Source organism: Cimex lectularius, unplaced genomic scaffold, assembly GCF_000648675.2.
Source record: "Cimex lectularius strain Harlan isolate CLEC.00 unplaced genomic scaffold, Clec_2.1 scaffold3, whole genome shotgun sequence".
NCBI classification, from domain to species: Eukaryota; Metazoa; Arthropoda; class Insecta; order Hemiptera; family Cimicidae; genus Cimex; species Cimex lectularius.
In genome coordinates, this window is record NW_019392688.1 from 95,089 (window position 1) to 121,417 (window position 26,329).

Consider the following 26,329-nt stretch of genomic DNA (forward strand, 5'->3'; position numbering starts at 1 on the left):
AAACCCATGTTAAAATGAGGAGCGAATACTATTATTTAAATTTATGGTATATATTTTAATATTCACGTTTGTTGAACAGGTTTTGTTCATAAAAGTTCGAAATATTTTACTCTTTTGTTCAATTTAAATTTTGTTTTCAATTTCAACGACTCCTAGAGGTTATTTACACCACTCATTACACCACAAGAAAATATTTAATTAATATAATATTTGTTTTCATGCGTTTTATTTGAGATTTACAACTATAAAATTAACCAAAACAAACAAATGCAATAATGATAGAGAAATATAAATGACTAGTACTGTCTTGAGCAGAGAACTCGCTAAGTAGTGGCACTCCGATATAAGTAAACATAAGTATTCACTTGTCACTCGCTATCATTCATTCAACACGAGATCACGAAGCCATCTGCTGGCTTTGTGGACTATGGAGGAGTGTGGCTGAGGAAAGTTGGTAATTAAGGGATTGGGATGACCAGTGAGTGAGGGTGGAAATTGTTGTACCTCAATTTGAGGGTTTGGAAACATAAAGGAAGGTGAGATCAAGATGAAGGATGGGACATAGAAAGGAGCATTTGCAATACAACTCGAAGAATTGGATGCGATATAGGTTAAATGCTTTGGCTACGCCCCATATTTCCATAAAATAAGTGCATGCCGGTTTGTGTAATGTGTTGTAGATTAGCCTTTTATTGTTGAGGAGGGATAGTTTGGATCATCTGTCTAAGATACGAAAGAGAACTTTGTTTCGTCCACTTGTCGTTTAAACCTAGTATATTCCACTGAGGCGTTTGAACAGAGTTTGTCCTAGGTAGAGGAATATGGTTGAGGTATCCAGGAGGAAAGAATGCCTGCCATAATTCGAAATTATTTTCATATGATTTTATCCTATAATACATTTGCTAACGATCAAGGACGGTAAGGTGAGACTGTAGGGAACGAATGGCAAGGAGAGAATCATTGTGAGCGGACAGGACTGCAGGTGTCATCTGCAAATGTGAACAGGGAAGGTGTGGTCAGGTCAGCAGTATACATATTAAGTAAAGGATTGGACAAAGTACACTACCATAGGGGACTCCTCGCCGGACAGAATGGGAAGAACCATATGTCATCCCCAAAGAACGGTCGGGAAAGGACTTAAGGATAAGGAAGTAGGTAGTAAGGATGATGCCTTTGATTTACACAGCAATCCAACATGTCAGAACCGATCGAATGCTTCGAGAAAGACAGCTGGACAATACAGTTTTTTCTCTCCAAAGTATGAGGGGATAAGGTCTAATCGGCGATGGCATTGTTGAACTGTAGAGTGATGATGCCGAAAACAAAAATTACCTCTTAACTTATGCTGAATTTTTGTTGTGTTGTCCTGGCTTTCGCCAAAGTGTCTTACAGTGGTCTTGGTTAATTGTGAATGTGGTATATAATTAATATAGTGGTTACCATTTCAGTGGACATGGGAGCAAGGTCACGTGATGACCCTTGGTGGCTTTACAATGCCAAATCGTTAAACTAATTAACTTCTTTTCTCTTTCCTTCCTGATCGATAATAGTCATTCTAAAACAATGGTTTTTATGTTTACGAGTTTATTTCACACTGCGTTACATAAGTTCCTTTTTTGGTCATACTTATGATTTAAAAACATCAATGTATTTTCTGGATTTACGAACACTCTGGATCAAAGTATGGTCTTGAAGAAAAAAACAAATTTAGTTGCTACTCCTAAGCTTTCGACCTATTTTAAATAGGTCATCATCAGGACAAAACAACCCCACATATGTTTACAGATTGACAGTCTTTTTAGGCGATCTCAAATTTCTTTGAAGACTCTGTCCTAACATTGCAAAGGACAGTAACAATATTGCAACCTATCCTGGTGGTCCTCCGATCGTTATCAGAGACCACTTTTTAAAATTAAAAAGACCTTTATAAATAGAAGCCCATAATATCTGTTGTTACAATTATTATTTTCCATTTACATTTTAGAATGTAGAAAATTTTCTGGATTTTTCCGGATTTTTTACAGAGTGTTTCGTAGCGATACCTGTTTATTATTTACCGATAAGGAATTGTGAAATGTTCAACTCAGAAACCCTTATATCTCGGTGGGGTAGAATGCTAAGAGTCAAGAAGATATCGTCCGGGTTATGATTATGCGGCATGCGGATGGTTTAACGCTTACAAAGTCGAGGGAATCGAATACAGCCTTGAAATTATTGGCCTAAAAACGGATAGATTTATTAATCAGAAGCAGTTTGGCAGAATATTTTCTGGAAAAATAATCGACACGAATTGGCCTTTTAAGTCTTACAGATGACAGCAGCCCATACCCTATTTACGTCTTTATCAACACTGTAGTTGATTTTGATATATTTTTTACGACAGATTTTGGATTTTTTATTTCCATCCAAAAGAGTCTGTAAAAGCTTGGAACCTTAGAAGGGTTTTCAATTTTTTCTGTGAAATTTTAAACGATCCATTAAATAAAGTGTCGCTACGATTGAATGCGGTTTAATGATGCGCGGCCAACCTTGTGAAAAGTCGTCGTTTCCGAGTAAAAGGAATTTTGCCGCTACTTCCGAGTCATATTTCTGAGGATGGCCATCGGCACACATCAGGACTATTTCAAACCGCAGTCAATCACGATGTCACGGTCCTCGGCAGTATGTCTGGGGTGCTGACTGAATGCCGCTATTTGAGCCATCTTGGCCTCTTTCTGTCCATTCTGAGACGCGTTTCTGAATAATTACATTTTGATGAAGGCTAACAAATAAATTGCTATATCGTCTGACGGGCGATGAGCCGTAATTGCGCGCATTTATGTTAATGATTATTTTTCATTTCAAACGGAATCGGAGGAAATAACATTTGTGCTAATAGCACACGTATACTGAAAAAATAAATTAATCGCAATAAACCCCAATACACTTCGGTACATTTTTCCTGTCGTAATACACCTTATTATTGTTTTTTTATCCTTGACGATGGAAATTACTTGAAAGATAATTGACTGAATTGACGTTCCTGTAAATCTTAATTCAAAATTGATTTTTTTTAAACTGTACTTTATGGAATCGTTTATTGAATCCGAAAATTAGAGTATTTATTCCTATGTTAGATTCATTTAAACTTATCTTGGCAGGCTTTTTTTTAATAGGTGTTGTAATAATGCAGTTAAATGTGTATTTGGCTATAAATGGATATAGATTTAGCCTATTTTGTAAACGTTTGTATTTTTCATGGTAGGTAGATTTATAAAATCAACGACCGAAACCAAAGAGGGATGAGAGATGTTAATTTGCTTATGGGCAAAGTGAGACTGTTGGATACATGACAGATGAATTTACTTAACGAATCATAATTTCATGTCATTTTTTTCATTTTTCAAAAAAAAATAATGTAAGGCAAGACTAAATATAGTTAATGATAATTATCGCATGTTTTATACAAGTCTTGTTTCATATAGCGTTTGTAAGTTTCATCGCACCCTATCGAACATCTTATTGACCCAAGACAGTTTTTGTTAAACATTGATCCAACAATTCTGTCAACAACTTTGGAAGTAATTTTACACAAAGTCTTCAAATATCTTTGCTATTAATCAATTTCTATTCATTAATTTAGTATATATATATACTATATATATATATGTGTGTGTGTGTGTGTGTGTGTGTGTGTGTGTGTGTGTGTGTGTGTGTGTGTGTGTGTGTGCTGTGGTGGGTTTTGTAGATTTATCGACCAACTGATATAGATAATGTTCTCTTGGTTGTTATTATCAGGGATGTGGTCAAAGAATGTTATTTTTAATTTTAAATCTTCGCCTAGCTTTCGGAACTTTATTGTACCTTCTTCCAGGCAATACAAAAGGATATATATTACACGTTTTAATTTTAGCCAATTTAACATCAAATATTTATAAGAACAAGACACACATTTTTGTACTCATTGATTTTCGGTAAGAAGTATATAAACTTAAATTATTTTATTTTCATGTTAACACTGAAAACCTTTTCACTTTGTTCTTCACCTTTTCAACTATGAAATGACTAGTCTAATTTATACAAATATCACAGACAGTAAAAAACTTGTAAATAAAAATAAAAACAACAATGACTAGTTTGCACGTTTTTTACTGACTGTGATTTTTGTATAAATTAGACTAGTCATTTCATAGTTGAAAAGGTGAAGAAGTAAGGGAAAATGTTTTCATTAGTAACATGAAAATAAAAGAATTTAAGTTTATATACCTCTGAAAAAAATCAGTAAGTACAAAAATGTGTATCTTGTTCTTATATACATTTGATGTTAAATTGCCCAAAATTAAAATATATATACCATACACCAAATGTACAATTTACACTAAATAGGTTGATTGGTCACAAATAATTAAAGGTTTTATTATTTTAGAGGTAAATGAATAATGGATTATTAGGTTGTTTGTCAGCAGCTTATCCACTATACGAAAATATGTTTGTAAATCCCAGGCCCTGAAGATGATCTCAATAAAGATCGAAACATTGGCACGATAAAGAAAAAGGTTTTCTGAAACCTACATCACACTAGACCGCATCTCACGATTTCTAAATAAATATCGGTTAACGGTCACTAATCACCACACACTATAGGAAAAATTGAATTAAAACCTTATAATTGATCATTAAACACTCAGAAATTGTCAAACCGGATGTAATGGGGAACAACGGTGGCCGTATTTTCATTTTCCATGGCGAGTATTAAAGTGTCGTAAAATTTGGGCAGTAAAGAAGAAGAACGGCATTTCGGCTATTAACCGTCTTACGGTCCTCCCTTGGGCTGAGGGCGTTAAACTTGAAAACGGGCTCTCAACAGAAATGAAATATGAATAGAGAATAATTCCTAGAATTTATTTTTCGGAAGTTGGATTCGAGAATCGTTTATCTTCTGAACGACGTGAGGGTCAAAGCGGTCACGATCCAAGTTTGCCCTGTAGGATGTATACATAAAACCTGCTATCCGAATAAGGAGAAGGTCAAGAAGTTATTGTCGAACACTTCCAGAAAATCTATGCAAATTAAATTATAAATTTATACTGTGTAAATTATGGACGTGTATGTCCGTAAAATTTTTTATACATACTAAAATTAATCGACCTAATTTTTAAGTAAATCTTTTGAAAAATACAAAGCTTGTACAGATTTTTATGTTATTATTTTAAAAAGTTATAAGAAAACTTCGTTAAAAAACAGAATTTGGGGGAAAGAATACATTGTCCGGTCATAAGAGTAATGCATTTGCACTCGTTCTTGTTATTGTGATGGGTGGTCTTTGAGTCGACGAACTATTTATCATAAAATCAGTCAGACACATATTAAAAAAAAAGAATAGGCGATGTTGAGTTGACCACTTTTGATCTGACTTCTGACAACAATTCATCTCACATTTTTGACACATATGTGCAATAATGCTTCAGGAGTTTGAGCAGTAAAATTCCTCTCAAATCATATTGTTCGTTAATTTGGCACCAATGGAAAATGCCGACGTTAAATGGTTATGTGAAAAATAATCAATGTCACGTCAACTATGTCTAGGACAGTCTGGTTGACTTTAAAACGCTCAAACGGGTAGTTCAATTTGAAATTTATCGATCTCAGGAAGCACCTTGCACACAGAAAGGACACAAGATCCTTCTCTTATATGTTATCTATAAAGCAATAATCAAATGGGCTACTCACTGCGGGAAATGTTTAAAAATTTCTCGGATAGAAGTATTGACATAAACGCCAAGGATATTCACCTGAAAAAAGAAAAGATTGAAAAATTAGAATAAACAATCACGTGAAATTTCTTATAATAAAGACGATATATCATTAATTATGCATATGTGTGAGTGTGTGTGGTTCATTGCCATGCCTAATAATAAATACAATGAAACAGGGATGACCTACTTTTCTGGATATTTAACACCTCCGCGTACCTGGCCAAACTTGCAGCAAGGCTGAAGTTTCGAAAACAGTCTGTACAAACAGATAATGCACAACTTTCATCGTCCAATTAGACGAATGAGATCATCCCGATTTTATCACTATAGGGATCGCAAGACGATAAAATACGACGTAAAATTATATTTACACAAAAGAAATGTAAATCGAACTACATAAAAAGTTTTTTATGACGGTGGACATGGGTAAAATAAGAAAATCGAAACCGGTGCGCCCGTATATGGAGGTTAGCTGACATCATTGCAGCGTAGGTATTCCAAACCTCCCCGACTGCCTCCAGATGATATGACAAAACATTTCTACAAATTCCGATTTTTTCAAAATATCAAATTGTTCATAATTCATTTTGTTTTACAAAATGAAAAAAAAAGCAAGTTAAAATACTATTTACACCTTTCAACCAGCCTGAGTTATAATTTTAAATTAAGAAAAGAGAAAAGTAACTTAAAAGAATTTGTAACTTGAGATTTGTCAACAATGGTACAAGGGCAAATTACGGAAAAAGGGCATCTTTGATATCTAAAAATTAATATAGGCTTTACCTCCATATTTTTTGCAAACCACTTATCTCTCGTCTGCAAATCTTCAACGTCTATGCTAGGGAATTAGCATCTTCGATGGTAATTCTGTGAAATCCATTCATTTTCCATATTTTTACTTCGATAAATCAACAACTCTGAAGAAAGACTATATAATTAGAATACGTTTCACTTTCTCAAGATAAGTCCAAATGATCCGCAAGCTTTAAGTTTAAGTGTTTATTTAAAGTGATTTCCAATTATATCTCAATAAATAAAGTTCAATCCCTATTACTAAGTAGGGTAAACGAACAGAAACAAGCAAAGAATTTTGTTAGTAATTGTGACTATTTTACAAAACTGTGTCGCATGTCTGTTTTTGCACCAGATGGATAATGCTTTCTCTGTCCAATTAAAACTAGCATGACAGTCCACAAACCAAGCATATGACCCACTTTACATGACACTGTAATTTCAGTGAAATTGGGAAGAAAAGATATCTTTTGCAAAACAAGATCCAATACTATTTTTTTAATTGTCTATAAACCTTTTTATTTCCTTTAACTTGAATATAAACATATTATTTTATTTATTGTTCATTGTTTTGTAATGTTGTTCGTATTATATGGTAAATTATTGAATTATTATGTGGCCTTTGCCAAGCATAGTTTCTTGTATGAAAATAATTTAGCTAACCAAGGCATTGTTTATTATACGTGTCGGTATTTTATATTTTCTTTCTTTTGTAAGAAAGATCCACATGATCCAACTGAGGATAAATGGTCCATAACTACGTTCACTCCACTATGAAGGACTATTAAGGGAGATTTATTCTTTATATCTTTTTTTTTTCTTTCGTTGAGTTCAAAATCCGAACTGCTATTTTCAAACGGTTATTCCAATTGTCGCCCCAGCGTTGAAATCAGTTAACGGACCAAGCCCAACGGAGCCGACTCCACTTGAAATACAAAGGATCCGCATTTAAATTTCAAAATGGAACGGCAGCCGCAAACCGACCCATTTGCATAATTGTACAACGTCCCTCGTGAAATTGGGAAATTGAACCTACGTAGAAAAGCCGAAATTTGAAGGACGGACCATTTGGCCCTTATATCGCCGCAGACGAGACGGGCATTGCCTTTTAATAAAATGGGCTAACCTCGGATTTACATATCCATTTTTAGACGAGGACCAAAGCTGGTTTACCGCTGAATATACTTAGGTACCGTCTAAATCTTGAACTTGGCAGAGGTTTTCTCGGTATGATATAGTTAACGCATGAGATGTTACACGTTCCCTTCCGATTTGAAGGGTTATAACTTATTGATGGGACGACTGGGGTTAAACTAATTTAGCGTCAAAGTTCATTCCCTACAGAAATGGAAATCAATTACCTTCAACTTTCAAGATCGCTTGTTAAACATGTTCACACCCTCCGACGACCAAGAAAAGAAAGTCTAGGACAACCTGTGTTTAGCCTTATTCAAAAGATGGTTACATATTTCAAATACCCGATGAAATCTTTATGTAGCTATGGGAAACGGTTAATTTCTAAATCATGAAAACCTTATGGTTTTATATTAATTAATTTTAATACCATTAGGTTTTACATTAAAGACATCGAAGTATTATGTTCAAGAATATTGAGGTCGCGGGCTGGAAAGAACATTGCTCTTTGGTGTATCTAAAGTAGTGTAAATTACTGACCCAAGATTGGTCAAAATTGGACAACGAATTGAAACTAACAGCTAGATCTGAATTAATTTTGCAATTATACTCGCTCTCTTCGCCAATCTTTAAGTACTGATTCACAGCCTGATATTATTTCAAAAGCTTGCAATTCTATACTTACAAAAAGCAATTCTTACTTACAAAAAGCTGTATTATATCAATGAGATTTGAAATTCCCCACCCCTGTGGATTCTTCAACTCTTATAATGCTGTCTCAAATATTCTCCAATATATTTACTATGACCCTGATTATTTACAAAGCTTATATTTCAATTATGTTAACCATTTTTATCAGATTCTTTTTATCGAACGATCTAGATAACTACGAAAATATGATTTGTAGGGCCTTCACTCACCGGAGGCGTACTCCCACTCGCTTATCATTCAGACACCAAAAAGGCTCATCTAGATAAAATTCGTCATCGAACGGTACCTCATTTATTAAAATCGAGTTAGCAGTTGATGCTCTGTCATTTACAAAAAACAACCCACTACTAAAGAAATAGCAGAACGCTTTTGACAGCCCGAAACAGCAAGGATAGGCAAACCAAGGAAGAAATGGCTAAACTATAAAACTGAAGTAACAAGACTACGAGGATATTTGCACTTATTGTCCCTTATAGGTTTTCCTATGAAATAACCACAATCAAACTTTGCCTACATTGGATCAAACTTTTATTTTGCGAGATTTTTCCATGTTGATGATTGAGGTGATGAGACTGAAGTATGGTCTTTACCGATGATTTCGGTCTGCTTATACCCGTTGGTTAGGTCTGTCAGACACGTTTCGGCATTTCGCCATGTTCAGTAAAGGATCTATTATATTGTTAGTTGATTATTTAAAACCAATAAAGAGTCCTTGTAATAATCCTACAGCTTGACAGTGACAGTCACGGAATCACCCTGAAAATGGCGAAATGCCGAAAGAGCCCAGCCAGGATAGGCGGACCAATATTATCAGTAACGACCAAGTAACATCTTAGTCCAATTGAATAAACTAGCCATTTTTAAAACAAATCCCAAGGTTCACATCTAGGAAAAGATAGTTCTACATTCACTAAAATTTTAGGCATCTAGCCGGCTTTCGAGTATTAAACACTCATCGCCAGACGAAGATATAAACACGCCTCACTACGCAAATTGTAGGAAGGCATTCAATGAACTATCTTTTCTAAAAAGTGAATTGCCATATTCACCCACCATAAAAAACTTCTTGGTACGAAAATTCTTAAAATTTAATATTTTATTTCCATATTTCGCAATTATCGTATTATGCGTTGGCCTGTTTAGAAGATAATTTAACTTCAAGGAACTTTATCTTCAACTTTTGTTTAGATTATTTTAAAATCAAATATTTTAATTAAAGTGTGACAAAGAAATAATGGTATGATTACACAGTCTAAAGAATTCTCCAAATATTATATATATATATATATATATATAATTTATTATTATCTATTTATTACCTATTTTATTATGTATTTACGTTTTTCTAAAATACCACAATATAACGTTCTACGCTACTAAATACGCCGAAGGTCGTGGGTTCGAATCCCGCTCGTGACACTAACTTTTTCATTTCAACCAAGACCTTACATAAAAAGATTAATTAATTAAAAGACGTTATTTGGTCAATCTGAACACGAAATACAATGGATTTAAGTTTAATCTTGAATCGTAACATGATCGATTTAGAAGTTCGTAAAACAAAGTTTGCAGTTTTATGAATCGTGTTCGTATTTCTCAAGATACCTGTTTAACCCTTTGATGTATAGTGACAGCCGATGCTATTTCAGATAACGGTGCCCCTTCAGCCAAAGCCCATTAGGGTTGGTAGCTTTGTAAGACGTGTCGTAAATGGTAGTAAGTCGTGACACATACGCATAGTCTGTTAGAAAGCAGGCGAGAAAGCATTGTCAGATCGTGAGGCGACCGACCTGAAAATGATCAGGTTCAACGGATTGAAGCCAATTGATTTTTCTACAGTACAGCTTATTTAATTTTGCTATGTCAAAAATTAATATCCGGGTTAATATTGGGTTGTCCGGAAAATAATGCAGGATTTTGGTATTAAACAAAAAAAAAGAAACTAGTTACTTTAAAGCAATGTTCTTTAATCAAAATAATTTCCCATACNAATCCTGTAAACGTAAACAGAATATTTTATATAGATTTTTTTTAATGAAAACTTAAAATCCTGCATTATTTTCCGGACAACCCAATATTTTGAAAGTGAATAGTATTATAACTTGTTTCATTCTCTGGATAGCTAAGATTACTGCTGGGTTGTTGTGTGTGATATTTTTTCTCCCTTAACAATCATAGATCCAAATATGTGTTTTATGCTATTTACACAAAGAAGACTTAAGCGACTTTTGTTTATTTGCCCTAAGCAAGCTCATTTACGACAAAAGTGGTTTGGAGTTAGTTACCAAACACAAGAGCAATAAATGCTTTTGTCCCGGTGAGTATCTTGTTTGAACTTTAATTTTTAATTTAAAAGATTAACGATTTTGAGGTGTGTTATTTGTGTTTGATTTCGTTCTCTGTAAATTTAATTTTTAATTTCATTACAATTAGGTTTCAAAATGGTGAATAAATAGTAAAATTATTGATTGCAGTTTCAAAGCCTTGAAGAGTTCAAGATTCAACAAAAGATCGACGAAAAGAATGGTGTGTTTCTAATTGGCCTTATCCCTGATCGTTTTTTAATACATAATTACATAATTAAGATATAGTTACTTATTTACGTAAGTATTGTTTATAATACTTCGAAATAAACTTTCTACAGTTCTTTAACAATCCCTAAACTTTAGAAATATATTGCGAACAAAACATCAATTTGACTAGATAACTTTAATATGTTTTCAATTAATTAATGTGTTTATGTTAGGTTTTGGTTGAAATGAAAAAGCTAGTCCCACGAGCGGGATTCGAACCCACGACCTTCGACTCAATACGCCGCTGCTCTACCATAACTTCTACCAATTGAGCTACTTCGATCCACTCGGACACATTTAGCCGAAGGTTGTCGGTTCGAATCCCGCTCGTGGCACTAGCTTTTTCATTTCAACCAAAATCTTACATAAAAGGATTAATTAATTAAAAGTAATTTGGTCAATAGTCTAAATACTAAAATGATAAATAAATTATTTAATTCTTGGTTGAAGAAGTTGTAGAAGTTGTCGTTTTTTCGAAAAACAATGTTCGAAAATAGGTTTTTTGCAGATAGCCTGAGAAATTTTGCTTCAGATTAAAAGCCTTATGAACCGTTAAATTCAGCGTCAAAATGTCTTTAAAAAATGATAGAATGTTGCCATTGGTAATAATTAAGCTCTGTACAGTTTTAAGGAAAAATCATATCAAATTATTAAAGAAAAATTCACATCAAGAATTATAGAACGATTGATCACTCGGGAAATAAATGAGTTCACAACAGCTCCATTTCGGATGTGCAGGCTTAGACTTTTTCTCAGCTTTTGCCGTACTTCACCCAAAATTAAAAGCTTTTGAAAGACTCAGGTAATAAAGTACACCGTTACAAGCAATTTGTAAACGTCCGCTGAGCCCAGTCATGGAATTAAGAAATTCCTATTGGTTTCCAAAGGAAAGGGCTTTCTTCTGAGGTCAAGACCGGAATCGTGAGATAACCACAATTTAATGAGGCTTTGTGGCCAGCATTGCACACTTTTTTTTAAATTTGCGCATTATTAGGCTGAGAACATGGCATACTGGAACCGCAGGCGGTTTTAAGCGGAACCGAGGTAGTAAAGATCTATTTCAAGAAGGACGATAGTTATCTTAGTGAAAGGTTTATTAGAAATATACTAATCATGCATCAATACAAATCCTTGTTCCTATTCCGTAGTGCTGCGCAAAAATCACTTCCAATTAGGAACAAGAACAACTAAAACAGTTACTACGTCTCCATCTAGCAACTCACAATTTAGTTGGTAGTTGAATTCACAATAATTTTTTTTTCAACTAAATTATTTTATTGGTTTTTTTCAATTACAACTGCTTTTGATCGAATTTTGTTGAAATTTATTAAATTCATTAGTTTCGTGATCCGCTTGACCAAGTAATATCTTACAATTGATTATGGTTTTTAGTTGAGATAAAAAAGTCAACCCACGATCTTCGGCTAGATACGCCGCTGCTCTACCACTTGAGCTGTCGTCACCTCGACTCGATTCACTCGGACACCAACTTCCCATCTCAACCCCACCTTTTGAATTTTCCCTCCTTTTTGCCATTTTTCAAATGTCGTGTAATCTATTTGATTCTCGGCGACAAATGAAATGAGAGCTTTAGTGAGGGTATACTTCATTTTAAGCTTATTAAATTCACTAGTTTCGAGATCCGCTTGACCAAGTAATATCTTACAATTAATTAAGGTTTTTAGTTGAGATAAAAGAGATAGAGGTCACGATGGCTCAAGTGGTAGAGCAGCGGCATATATAGCCGAATATCGTGGGTTCGAATCCCGCTCGTGACACCAGCTTCTTTATTTCAACCAATACCTTACATAAAAATTAATTAACTGCAAGAAGTTATTTGGTCAATCGGTCCATAAAATATAATGGATTTAATAAATTATTAGTTTTGGAATTGGGGACAAAAAACTTGTTAACTGGTATTTGATAAAGTACAACTAAACTAATAGTTGTAAATTGAAGGCACAACTAAATCTTAAAACATTTTCTTATTTCGTCTTGTCAATTATAACTATTTTTGTTGAGTAAACCTAGTTTAAACTGATCACTACATCCAACACAGCTAAGTGAATTAAAAATATTCATATTGCTTTTCTGTGCGCATCCCAAGTTGGATACATGAACATAATCACCTAAATTACAATATAAATTGATTAGTTATACTGATAAGAATTTTACAAGATTAAGATTCCTATCTTCAAAAGGTGATAAAGGTCGAACAAAAAAAGATTAATATAAATATCTATTCTACGTTTTAAAATTATTTTATAAATATAAGAGGCTTCTTTCATGTAGAAAATAATCAGCTATCTACTAAAACTAATAATGAAACTTTCTATGTAAATTTTGAGTTATTATTTATGGGAAAATTATGATGAGTAGTGTCTGAATGGGGACACGTCGAATTGGTTTTCCTCATCTAAGAATATAATTAAAATGCTTCAGAATTACCTGAATAACCCTGAACATTTTACTATCCTGAAATTTCTTCAATGTTATAATCATGATACGAAATTAATGTTGTGAAATATGACCTCGAACTGTAAAACAAACTAATTAACTATCAATTCCACTGCTTTTCATGAGTGTCCGAGAACAAATTGGGACTAGTTCTTTTCTCGAGTTCAATATTAAGGCTAATGTGTCTTATCAGCCTTAGGCCCCTTTCTTAATTTGAAGCCAAGGGTACGGCCTTTTAAAGTGAATTTTTTGTCTCTTTGTCTTTGGGAAACAGTAGTCTTTGCCATTGTCTATTGTCTATTAGAATAGGGGAAAAAATATTTCAAGGAAAGGCCGATGTGGAGCATTTACAGTTTCGAACGGAAAAACCTATACTGGTATCGTTGGAAAGGTTCCCTGCACTTTGATAACCATCAAGACCAATAATCGATCATAAATGGAAACAGAACTGTCAGCATATTACATGGCATTCTGTTCTCTGTTTATTCAAATGAACAGAATCCTACGACTATGACTATTCCTCAGTCCAGTGTTTTAATATGAATAATTCAACAGGCATTAGGCGATAATTTTATCGCTAAAATTCTTTTAAATATATTAACTACGATTATAAAAGAATTATCGGGACCAACACCAAACCCGATAGCAATGTTTTGACTCATCTGGAAAAATATACAATGGTTGACCTTTTTTAAGTTAAATTCCCTGAATCTTGCCCAATTGTCGAACTATACTTTCGACTGCCTAATGATAAGTTACTTACTACTTAAGTGGTGGCAGTAGGCCACTGTAATTTTATTTGGAAGGATTAAATGGTATATTGGTGTCTATACCAATCATTTTCTGCCACTGGCATTATTTCTTATGGCACTTTTACGTTTAAAACAATATAATGCGTTAATGACGGCGAGTTTCAATTTACTAAAATTTAGATGCAATTACAATGAATTTATTTTCAAAACAAATGATTAATTTGCAATGTTTTATATATAAGGTTTTGGTTGAAATGAAAAAGTTAGTGTCACGAGCGGGATTCGAACCCACGACCATCGACTGGTGGTCACTAACTTTTTCATTTCAACCAAAACCTAACGTAAAAAGATTAATTAATTGAAAGAAGTAATTTGGTCAATCAGACCAATAAATATAACGGTTTTATATAGATATATATACTCTTTTGGTTTTTAAATTTCTCCTGAGACTGTTCTGAGAGAACTCCTGACCAGACTTCTATGTGTATCGGGTGTTATAGGTTAATTCACTGAAATGAATGTAATTTATTAGCGTGAAAGGAAGAGATTTATTAGCCCCGCCCCGAGGAATGTCGAGTACTCTGGAGGAGTGAATGTGACCAGATTCTACGTGTGTCGGGTGTTTGTGTTAATTTATTAGAATGAATGTAATTTATTAGCGTGAAAGGAAGAAATTTGTGAACCCCGCCCCGAGGAATATCGAGTACTCTGGGAAAGTGAATGTTACCAGAGTTCTATGTTTGTGGTAATATACCTATATATGCTTCTATGCCTCTAACCATATAATTCATACCGACTTAAAAAAAAAACCACCATTGTAGCCGTGTCTAGGGGATCCTTTATCTCGCAAATAAGTTGTAGAATCACTCACGGAGTTTGACATGCTTAACCTTGGCAATCCTTTTTCCTTTTTTACATTCAATGTTTATCCCATTTCCGTCGATAAACGCCGTTGACAGCTGATCTAACACAACATCAGTTCTGTGTTTCCGTAAAATGATTTTTTTAACTATTTCCATTTATTACATGTTCGAGAATGTATAAATAGTTGAGTTCTGCTAATGCAAATAGCCGTTTAATCCGACCACATTTCAGTCAACGGAAGTTTTGGTTTTGGTCAGTAAATCGCGTTTCTGCTTGTCTATCTTCAGTATTTAATAATAATTTTGGTTAAAACCAACCCCTGAAGATGGTGAATACCAAAATCATCTGACAGACCACTCGGAGAGGATAGGCAGACCAAACTAATCGGTAACAATTAACCACCAGGCAGACCATAAATAGATACCTCACAAAAATGTACAACTATATTTTTTTCCCGTCAAATTGTATAATGGCACATAGAAAAAATGTGCCATCTATAAATCTTTAAAAAAAATTATATCTATCAATGGTTAGGTTCAGCTTTACACTCCGCCGTGAGATTGTCCTAGCATATACTTATATCTTTTCCTAACCTGTTCCTCAATACGACAAAGTTAAGTATTTTGGACTTTAGGACATTTAATAGAATATTAAGTTGGAATCCACACGCGATTTAAAAAAAAAATCCCTAACCATCCCTAAAACTTAACAAGCTATTTAAAATGTTTTATTATCTACTCAACCGACTATCAATATTATCATTAAATTCATTAGATTTCGTGGTCCGATTGACCAAATAACATCTTTCAATTAATTAATCTTTATGTAAGGTCCTGGTTAAGATAAAAAGTCACTATTACGAGAGGGATTCGAACCCACCATCCCACTCGCGACACGGAATTTTTTATCTCAACCAATATCTTACATAAAGATTAATTAATTACTATTAAAATCAAAACTTTCGACATTTACATACCTACTCAAACTTATTTGGTTTGATCGGCCAAATATTCCAATATTCTAAGAGTGCAGAGTTTTCAATCCGAAATTTTAAGACTAATTGTTTCTGCCCCTTTTTACGTATACAATAATCACACTTCACATATCAACAGTTTTTTCATCCATCAAAAATATTACGTTTTCATAGAAAATTACAAAATTACACTAACACACAAATAAGATTACTCCATTCCCCAAAATTACCAAATAAGCGATTAAAAAGGATATGGATAAGAGACGTCTTAAATGATTAATAACATTTTATTAATCCAGAGCGGATGCCAATGGGTAGCTTTCTGTATAACGCCCGTAACCCCACAACCATAAATTGAAATCCAATCTGCTGGTTGTATATAATAGATATACAGTTGTAGATAAAAATAAATAAGTTTTTTTTTTTGGGGGGGGGGTTACGCCCATGAAGTTTTCTATTTTAATTTTACTGTCGACCGGAATAAATAAGTTTAAAAAAATCTACCGAAGCAAAGGCACTACATGATCATAACAGGTGATTATAAATTATTGTGTCATATTATTTTTTTAAATTAGATGAAATATGTTCTATTATGCAATATTGTACTAAAACATCTTGTACTTAACATTAATAAGTCCAAAATGTAGGAAATAAAATTTGAGATTGTTATGTCATGCATCGGATGAGATACTGGTTTGAGAATGCGCTAAAATAAACCAAACAAAATAGATAGTACAGAAATCTTGTTTATTTAGGACGAACTAGTGTGTTCATAGGCCAATATAAATGTTAAAGGAATTGTTTTAAAGGTTATCCAATGCAGCCTGGCATTGACGAGAAACTATACAAGCTTTTTATTTTTAAACTACGTTTTAAAATGTTTAAAAAAATGATTGATACGCATTCTTTATAAATGTTTGACGAAATTGAATGTTAGAATGACCAGGCGATAAAAATTGTTATGTTTTAATAGTGAAAGAAGATTAATTTAAATAGTCTCTCAGCCTGATCCTCTGGCAATCTGTTTGTAAAAAATAACATGTCAAGGGTATTTATCAAAGGACGTACTGATATTTTTGACTTGAAAGTGAAAGTGAAGTTAATACTATTACAATAAAAACAATTGCAATAAGCACAAAATATTCGTTACCTTGAGAGCATGGCATTAGTATTATAAAAACAAACAGACTGTTTCGGAGGTCGAAATTCAGTTAGTCAATCATATACAATACACAATTTTTGTCCTTTTATTTTGCTAAAATTACTATTATTCCGTTTGTTTTTGATTGAAAATAAACGTTGTTGGAGGTCTGGGGTAAATATAATTTTACTTTATGATTAACTCTGCTGTACGAAACGCAAAAAGCGTCAGATGGATCTATGGAAAAATTGCTTTCGGGCCGGAGGCGATCAAACGCGTGATTAAATTTCTCCGATCCGTCAACCCCGAAGCCGTAATTAACTGGTAACTTTGTCTGAAGAAGAGTCTATATAGGCCGCGAATAGGACCGGTTCCTCTGGGAAGAATCGGCTAACAACCCATGTGGTCATGACGGAGAAAGCTTTATCGGCGGGACAAAGTTAACTTTTTATTTTCTCTTCGGCCTTGTTTTCAAATCGATATAGGTCGAGAGGGGAAACTATAAATTTAGACAGTATTGACACACCTCCTGTATTGAAAAAAAGGATCACTTTACGGATCCAGAAGGAATAATTTTATGATACACGTTAGGTTTTTCAAATTGGTAGTCTGTGTCCCATTCTCCATTTGATACAAACTAAACAAGCTGCTGAAAGAATCAACCTTTCTGGACGTTATGGCAATTTTCTAGGTAACAAGTGGAATCAGTCTTCTGGACAGCAACAAACCGGGAGTGATTCTATACAAATGTGACCAAAAAATGGCAGATTAATTAACGAGAAATGTTTAATTTAATAAATAAAACTTTAATAATAGGACAAAACCCAAGAAGATGTCAAATAATTGAAAGCTGGTGCAGGAACGACGAAAATGACCTAAAACAGCAAGCTAAAACAGAAAATGCAAAGAACACAGGACATAACAATAAAATACAGTAAACTTTACAGGCTTTTTGAAAGGTCTTCCGAACTACAAAACACAATACTAAACTATATCCAGATATAAAGCTTCATTGTATTTATGGTTTACTGACATCGGGATGGATAAAAAATTTTAAACATAAAATTATAAGTTCGAAAGATTTCAGAGTAACGTTCTAGAAGCATGGCGTTGTACGTACGCAGGGGCTTGATAATACTTCATGCCTCAGCTGAAATTGCAAAGTGTGCTATTAGAAAACATTAAGCACGACAAAAAGGGCACCCTAACGCAAAACCTAAGCTACCCTTGAAAGAGCCCTTCACCAAAAGATTAAAACAGAATCAAGCTTTTTGATTTTGCGCTTTGAAATTTAAATTATTTAGATATTGCAAATTATTATACACTGTAAGTAAACTAGAATATTATTGAACACAAATGGGTACTACCATGTGAGTAATTAATATTGTATCTAAACCATTTCATATAGACAGAATCTCGAAAATTGTAGGATTTTCGCGTACGTAAAATTAAAATTTAACAACTAAAAATTAATCAGCGACCTCATTTTGAACAACTATAGGTAGGTACTATAGGTAGTATAGGTCATGTCCGACTAAACGTATGGTGTTTTAAAGATTTTAGGGTAGAATACATAAAAAATAGCTTCTTTAAAATTGTATTTTGTTAGGATATTATTAACTCCAGAAAGGCAAATGGATTTAAGCGAAAGGATTTTCTATTTAGTATATATTACTATTTGAATAGTCAATTAGATTGCCAACCAGATAACTAATTATATTCTAAGTATTTTCTGTTAAGTTTTTAAGGCATTAATCCTGCATATTAATTTTAGTTAGTGTGTCAAGGTTATGAATGTACAAACGATTACATTTTAACGAATCAAGCCTCCAAATAAAAATTAATAATGGGAGGAAGGCTGGCTTAAAGGATTATAGGCGAAGAAAACCTGGAATCCTTGAAGGTTATTATTCTGCTACGATTTCAGAAACCGTTGACCCGGTTCTACAAAAAATGCCACACATCATCAGAGTTGTTGTTTTTTTGTGTGGTTGAAACCGAGTCGCTCCATGGGAAAGGCATTAAGGAAACGGGCAATTCCTCAAGGCGGATTATCCGCTAAGGGCCTTTGAATGACTCATTTGCCCATTAAGATTGTGATAGCGACTAGATGATCTCGTTTGAAAAAGACATAAACGCTGTCAATCTCACCTGATTAAGAATGATTATTTACAAAATAGAGAAATAAAAATAAAATAAAATCACATTCATTAACCGATTTGTTTGACCTAAAAACAAATTGCTATAAAATTTGGCCTTTTTCAGGTTTAAACTAGATAGTATTTTTGTAAGAAAACGTTATTTTGGCCACACCATAACAATATCCTGCCAATTGAATGTAGGGTGGACATGGGACAGCTGGAAGAATCATGAAATTATGTCCAACTAATATACAGTAGAAAAGGCTTCAGTTTTGATGTTTAGTTCATTTTTTCCACATCCTACATGTATTTGTAATATTTGAACAATATTTATAAATCCCAGCCACTGAAGATGATCTCAATAAAGATCGAAACGTTCGTTGGCACGATAAAGAAAATTTTTTTCTAAAACCTACGTCACACCAGACCGCATCTCACGATCTCCAAATAATCTTCAGTTTTATGTTCAACCAATAAACGTACATATATAACTACCAAGGAACTGTATCAAAATGGTGTAGCATTTAGCATAGTTTAAAACAACGCCATTGGTGCATTGGTTTAAAAACATAATTTAGTTTTCAGTTTGATATAAACTTGATTGATTTTTCGCATTAAAAAATAATGTAAAATATTGCCGATATATTCCTCTTCGGTTTTTTTTTCAACATTTCTCATGTTGGGAACTAACTTTCTCCGTAAATCATATTCCACCCGAAAACGCCTGGCAAATGAAACTCGCAGATGTGCAAAAGTTTTGAAATAACTCTGATTAGTATTTCTTCTTGAAATAATGCAATTAATTTTCAATCGAACAGTTTTAATAGTCATTCCTATTGTAGACAGTGTTCAGCTTAAACGATTTCAATAATGAAAATAGGCGGACAAGGAGATTATATTGATTGTTCCGATCATATGATAAAAACAGTCGTATATGGATTATGTAAAAACAATTGTTAGGACCGGGCAGCGATTTGAATTTAACGAGCGAAATTAATACAAACAAGTTCAAATTGATTCGTGGTAAGGGAGTGGATTAACAAATAATCCTAATCTTTTTCTAGTCGGTGTTTGCAGGCAGCCCTTCCTTATTATAGATCTTCATGGCAGATTAAAAATAAACAGAGATATAGATTAAAGCCGAAAATCGCCAGACTCAAAACAAACAGCGAGAAAAGTCTGGCCCACGATCGAATAACAATAAATAAAAATGCTGATACAATACATACCATGCAATTGTTTTAATATTTCAATTATGAAAAAATTTCAATTTATTAAGGTTTTTAGTTGAGATAAAAACTTTTTTACTTTTTTATTGGGACTTTTTTATCTCAAATAAAAACCTTAATTAATAGAAAGATATTAATTGGTCAAGCGGACCACGAAAACTAGTAAATTTAATAAGATAAAATGAAGTATATTTCATTTAAGCTCTCCGTGGCCATTTCATTTGTCGCTGAGAATCAAATAGATTACACGACATTTGAAAAATGGCAAAAAGGAGAGAAAATTCAAAAGGTGGGATTGTGATGGGAAGTTAGAGTCCGAGTGGATCGAAGTCACGCTAGTTCAAGTGGTAGAGTAGCAGCGTATCTAGCCGAAGGTCGTGGGTTCGAATCCCGCTCGTGACAGTGACTTTTTTATCTCAACTAAAAACCTTAATTAATTGAAAGATAATTAATTTGTCAAAATGACCACGAAAACTAGTGAACATAAAAACATTTCTTATTGAAATAATGAAGCCACAAAACATATATACTATATTTTATATCAATACAGATATATTTAATATTTTGAGTGTTTAATACTTTAACCCATCAATTTTGCACAATATTTTTGGTTTGCCGAACATACAACTGTAAGTACAAGCAGATCAAAAAGTACAATCACTTGAACTCTAATGTTAATTGATGGTCATAAAAATTCCATCCCTCGTTTAAATTAAATTTGTCGAATTTCTGTTTCGTTTAAATTATTAAATAGTAACAGCTGTTGAACGAAAACGAATCAAAAGCCGAGGGTTTCGTTGAAATATCCTCGGAAGGAATTGAAGAAACTGGGAACCGATTATAACCGAGTGTTATTGTTTGCAACTGATCGTTCCTTAGCTACCGGTCTTCTCAGCGGTAAACAATAATCAGGCTTATTAATTATAATATTTATAAGAGTTATACGGACCTCGAGCCTACCCGATTTGGACGTGATACAGCTTAGTACCTGAACTTAACATTGGATCTGGTCTCTTGCCTCGAACCAAATCACTATCATTACTGTTTTAAGTCAAAGAAGGAACAAGTGGGCACAAAAGGTCGTTCAGGAAAAAATTCCTGGTTTCTCTGATATCGCAAGAGGAAGAATGACAAGAGGGACAATCCGGAAAATCCTAAATCGGTGTCCTGTAGGTCGCTCGAGATGACCCGAGGTGGGCGTATGGCGTGGGTCCAAGGTCGGTTAAGACCCGCTGCAGAATGGCGTCATCCGATAGAATTAATTACGACATACATATATCTAATAGAACATGTCTAACAGCAAGTACGACGTTGTAATTGTCTAAAATAAAATTAACTTTAAAAAACGGGACTTTGGTATTTAAAAATAACTTATCAGAATCAAATATAAAAATAATTTAATGTGCTTGGCTTTCCTCCCCTTTAAAAACGCATGATTTTATTTTTAATTTTGACATACATACTCTTAGCCTACTATGTTACAATTTAACAAAGGAATTTTGTTCAATTCTTCTGAAAATTGTGAAATCAAACAATAGCCTCGTGTTATTTATAGAGATGAATAAATTCAAAAGCTCTGAAAGGAACGAAAGCAATATATCCTGGAATAATTATTGACTGAGATTGTCATCTAAAAGCTCTTAATTTGGAGTTATCAAATAATTGTTTAAATCCAGTGTCATCAAACAAATGATATTTTTTTAAATTAAAACATTAACCATGGGTAAAAAGATAAAATGATATTTTCACTTTTACCTTGAGGTGCCCCTGTTTTTTATTAGGTTCAGTTTGGAATAAGAAATTAGCATACAAAAATATGGTCGAAGTATAAAGCAAAATAAATAGAGATTTTTTTTCATTTTACATGTTATTGACCGAAGAATATGTAGTAAAAAATTTACCCAATTATCAAGCAAAGTGTAATATTGCAACTAAGGTAAGTGATGCTAAAACATTTACGACTGAGATTCAATAGCCAAATGTCGTATTTATAACATCAATACATTAAAGAACTGTACTATTTGCAGCTTAAAGAATCTGAAACAACAGAACATTTTTTATTGATCCCATTGAGAGCACACTTTCTATCTAAATATATCAACCCGAGGAAGAGATTAGGCTATCAACTATCAATTCTCTTGAATGTTAAAGATCAAGAACAGTTAGATAATCTTTTTTATTACTGTCAAAATGCATTGAGATTACGATCAGTTATTATCAATGAATAAACAAATACATTATTACATATCCTATTTTTATATACATTACATATCTTATGGTTCAAATTAAGAAAAAAAGTTCTAGGCTGTAAACTTTGCTATTGTTATTTCGCTTTGTTTTTTTAGACAGTTTTGTAGTGATTTTGTGAGAGTTAAATTTGGTGTTTTTGAGAGAGGTAAGTTAATTTCAGTTAAGAATAATGTATTTTTAAAAATTGTAACATTATAATAAGGTTTTCTGTAAGAGTTTAGATTGTATAAATTGTGTACACACTCAGACTCCAACAAGATTATCAATTGTAAATTGCAAGGGCAAGTGTGCAATAAATTATTTCTTATTCTGTTCTCTATTTTTAAATAAACATCAAAATACGAGTGTCAGATTTTTTGTATTTGAGTGTATATAACTAAACGATCTTCCAGCTATTTTTAAATGGTTGGATTATAAGAAATATTGTAATCAAACGCCGAAAGATTTCACACACAAAAATCATAAAAATGATAATAATGGAGTGGACTACATCAATTAATTAGTTGAAAACTATCGTTCTACTCACAATCTGATTTTGCGTTGTTATCCGAATTTCGAGCATAAAATGCTCTTCATCAGACAATGCGAACGACTGATGACGAAATTTGAATGTTCGAAATCCGGTTCACTGCACAAAACCAGCTTGTAAGTAGAACCATCGTTTCCAACTATTGAAAAAAATTGTTGTTTTAGAAAAAACGTTTAAAAAATTGCCTTTGAGATAATTTATTGACTTGAATCGAGGAGGCGCTTTCGAGCAATTTCCTTTGCACTTCGAGGAACATTTCTCTAAACAGCTGATGATAATTTCCTCAGTCATTGCTCTTAACTGCCTCTCCGTGACGGAGCCGTTTGAAGACCTGCTTTGTTCATTTCAAGCCTAACTAGAGGAGAAAAAGGGTCAAGGGGAAAAGACGTGAACGGTTAATTCACACGGTGAAAATGTTAAATGGACAGAAAAAAATCCACTTAATCATTATATTGTTAATAACAATAAAAAATTAATATATTTATTAAAAAAATCTAATTGTAAAAGTACCGTCGCAATGTGGGCGAGCAACGTAAAAGGAGCGGGGCAAATCCATCAAATCGCTCTGACGTGGGTGTCGACACGCTGGAATGAAATGAATTTAAATTCAAATCACCACATTATAATTGTCTGTTAATTTTGACCATAAATTTGTCCATTATAGTGAAAACCGGGTGACAGTTATTGTGAAAAAATGAACAAATCCAATAAAGGGTATGGGAAATTGTCACCTGTAATATTTTATGGGCGAGGAAAAATAGAATCTATGAAGGATACTCTTTCCAACAAAGGTAAAATGCAATACGGAGATCAGAATAAAAATACCGTTTTTAATAGCAACTCTTGACAAAACAAATATAATTTTAAAAAACATAGAATTTTCAAATATTTGGTTAACACGATTTTGTCCTTTTCGATTATATATAAATAAATATGAAAATTTGAACAAACAAGTTGACTGGCTTGTTTGATCAATAACCATCTTCTCAACCCTCCTCCTATTCTAGCTATGACGGCATTATTACTAAAATATAATGCGTAATTACAGCAGTAAATACTTACTGTTATATATTCGGCAATCATAAAACGTTTTATACAATATAAAAAATAATCAATATACAAACTAGTCAGTATAGAAAAAACCGTGGACTAAACACTGTCTAAATAACTAACGAAAAATATTCAAAAAAGGAAAAAGAAACACCAACCAAAAAAGTTTTGGTTTACGTACTACAATATCGTATGAAGATAGTACTAGTTGATATTAATAGTAAAGAAAGAAAATTAATTTTCAACGAAATATTATTTCGGATTACTACCATATTTTCAGTGCTGTCATGTTTATTGGGCTCACCCACAATTTTCCTTAATGAATAATATTTATTGCATTTGAACGATATACCTAGGATATGCCACATTCACAAACATAGAGAATCTTCTTTAAACATCAGAAACCCATAAACGAGGACAGTTTAACACTCATTCAACAAAACAAGAAAAGATTAACGCTGAACTGGTTTATATAAACTGAACCTACTTCAAAACTCCATCGTGATAATGACTTAGAAATTAAAGGAGTGATAATTATAAAAATGATTGCTAGGTGGCCTTTAAATCGATAATCCGTCAACCGTAAATTTTCTCCATTCTTGCCGAATCGAGAATTGCAGTTATTACGGCACTACAGAAACACCCACTGAAGATGGCGATAAAGACAACCGGCCTTCAAGTAAACTGCAAAAACATACTTTTTTTAAAGTGTGATTTACTTTTCGGTTTTACTTCGAAATTTGAAGGTTATTGCTTTTTATAAGTGAGTGGATTGTTAATAGTTAACACTTAAAAAAATTTCTTATCTTTTAGACAAGGTAAATCGATAAGGTCGAACGATAATAGACTTTCTGGATTGATATAGTTTTACATTCGACGAAGTGATTTAAAAAAATAAAAGCTGTTTTTGCCTATAAAATTATATTTAAATTTATTATGCAGGTTTGTAGTTTACGTTCCAGTTAATAATTTGCCGATGAGATTGGAAAATACATTATTCTTTAAAACAGAAGTTAATTATGTTTTATTAAACGATACATCAATTTATTACTACCCATACTACCCACTAATTAATTGCATCATTAAAACAAAACACCGATGGGAATTATATATTCAAAGACAAAATAAAATGGGAAAACAATTTTGTTGTTTATTTCAAAACATATTTTTTTCGTTATATTTATTACAACATACTTATTGTAATATAGGCCAATTAAAACTAGGTCAGAAATTTATTGGTTTTAATAAAAGGTTATGATGGTTTGTAAGAATCGCCAAATCACCGAAAAATCATTTAGTGATAAATTAAAATTTAACTAACAATTCATTACCTGTTTTTTCTTAATAACGCACATAGCCTCCTCCTCTGGCCTCGTGGAGGATATTAAACTTACTAGGCATCGAGTAAATAAGCTATAGAATTTGTGAAACAGAATCCCATTCTGCAACAAGGGCTAGTCCCTTTATAATGTCCCTTAAGTGTTCTACGGAATTCATGTCAAGAGAACTTGCTGGTCAATTCATTGTGGTAATCCCTACTTCCTCCAAGCAATTTATGACAACACGAGCTACATGAGGTCGAGCATTATCATGCATTATCACGAAGTTGTCACCAATAAATGGAGCGGATGGGATTACAGCTTCCCGAAAAATTTCCTCAATGTACCTTAGTGCAGTCAAAGATCCATTCTGTATGATAATCAGATCGTGCGGGCATGATGTTCCACCCCATACCATAATTGACCGGCTTTGAAATGGCTGTGACTCACGGATGGCACATGGAGCAAAGCGTACTCCATCTTCTCCACGCACGAGCCCGGTCGTCTGTTTGCCACAAAGATAACCAGCATTTATTTGTGAAGAGAACATTCAACCATTGTTAAAGTGAGATGATGATTTGCGAATAGAGGCCTTTCTTCGATGTTTTTACAGTAATAGAGAACCTGATGCGATAGTCTAGAGACTACGCTATTCTCACGAAGACTTCTGAAGACTTAA

The 26,329-nt window shown here is 33.3% G+C and overlaps 1 protein-coding gene and 1 non-coding gene across 3 annotated transcripts in view; one reads left to right on the forward strand and one right to left on the reverse strand.

Moving 5' to 3' along the window:
• The window catches only part of LOC106668483 (dnaJ homolog subfamily B member 6-B-like), a 113,081-nt gene that overhangs the window by 57,856 nt on the left and 28,896 nt on the right, over positions 1–26,329 (reverse strand). The window lies entirely within an intron of this gene.
• On the forward strand, positions 12,651–12,723 carry Trnay-aua. The gene has a single exon. It is a non-coding gene; the product is annotated as a tRNA-Tyr (tRNA).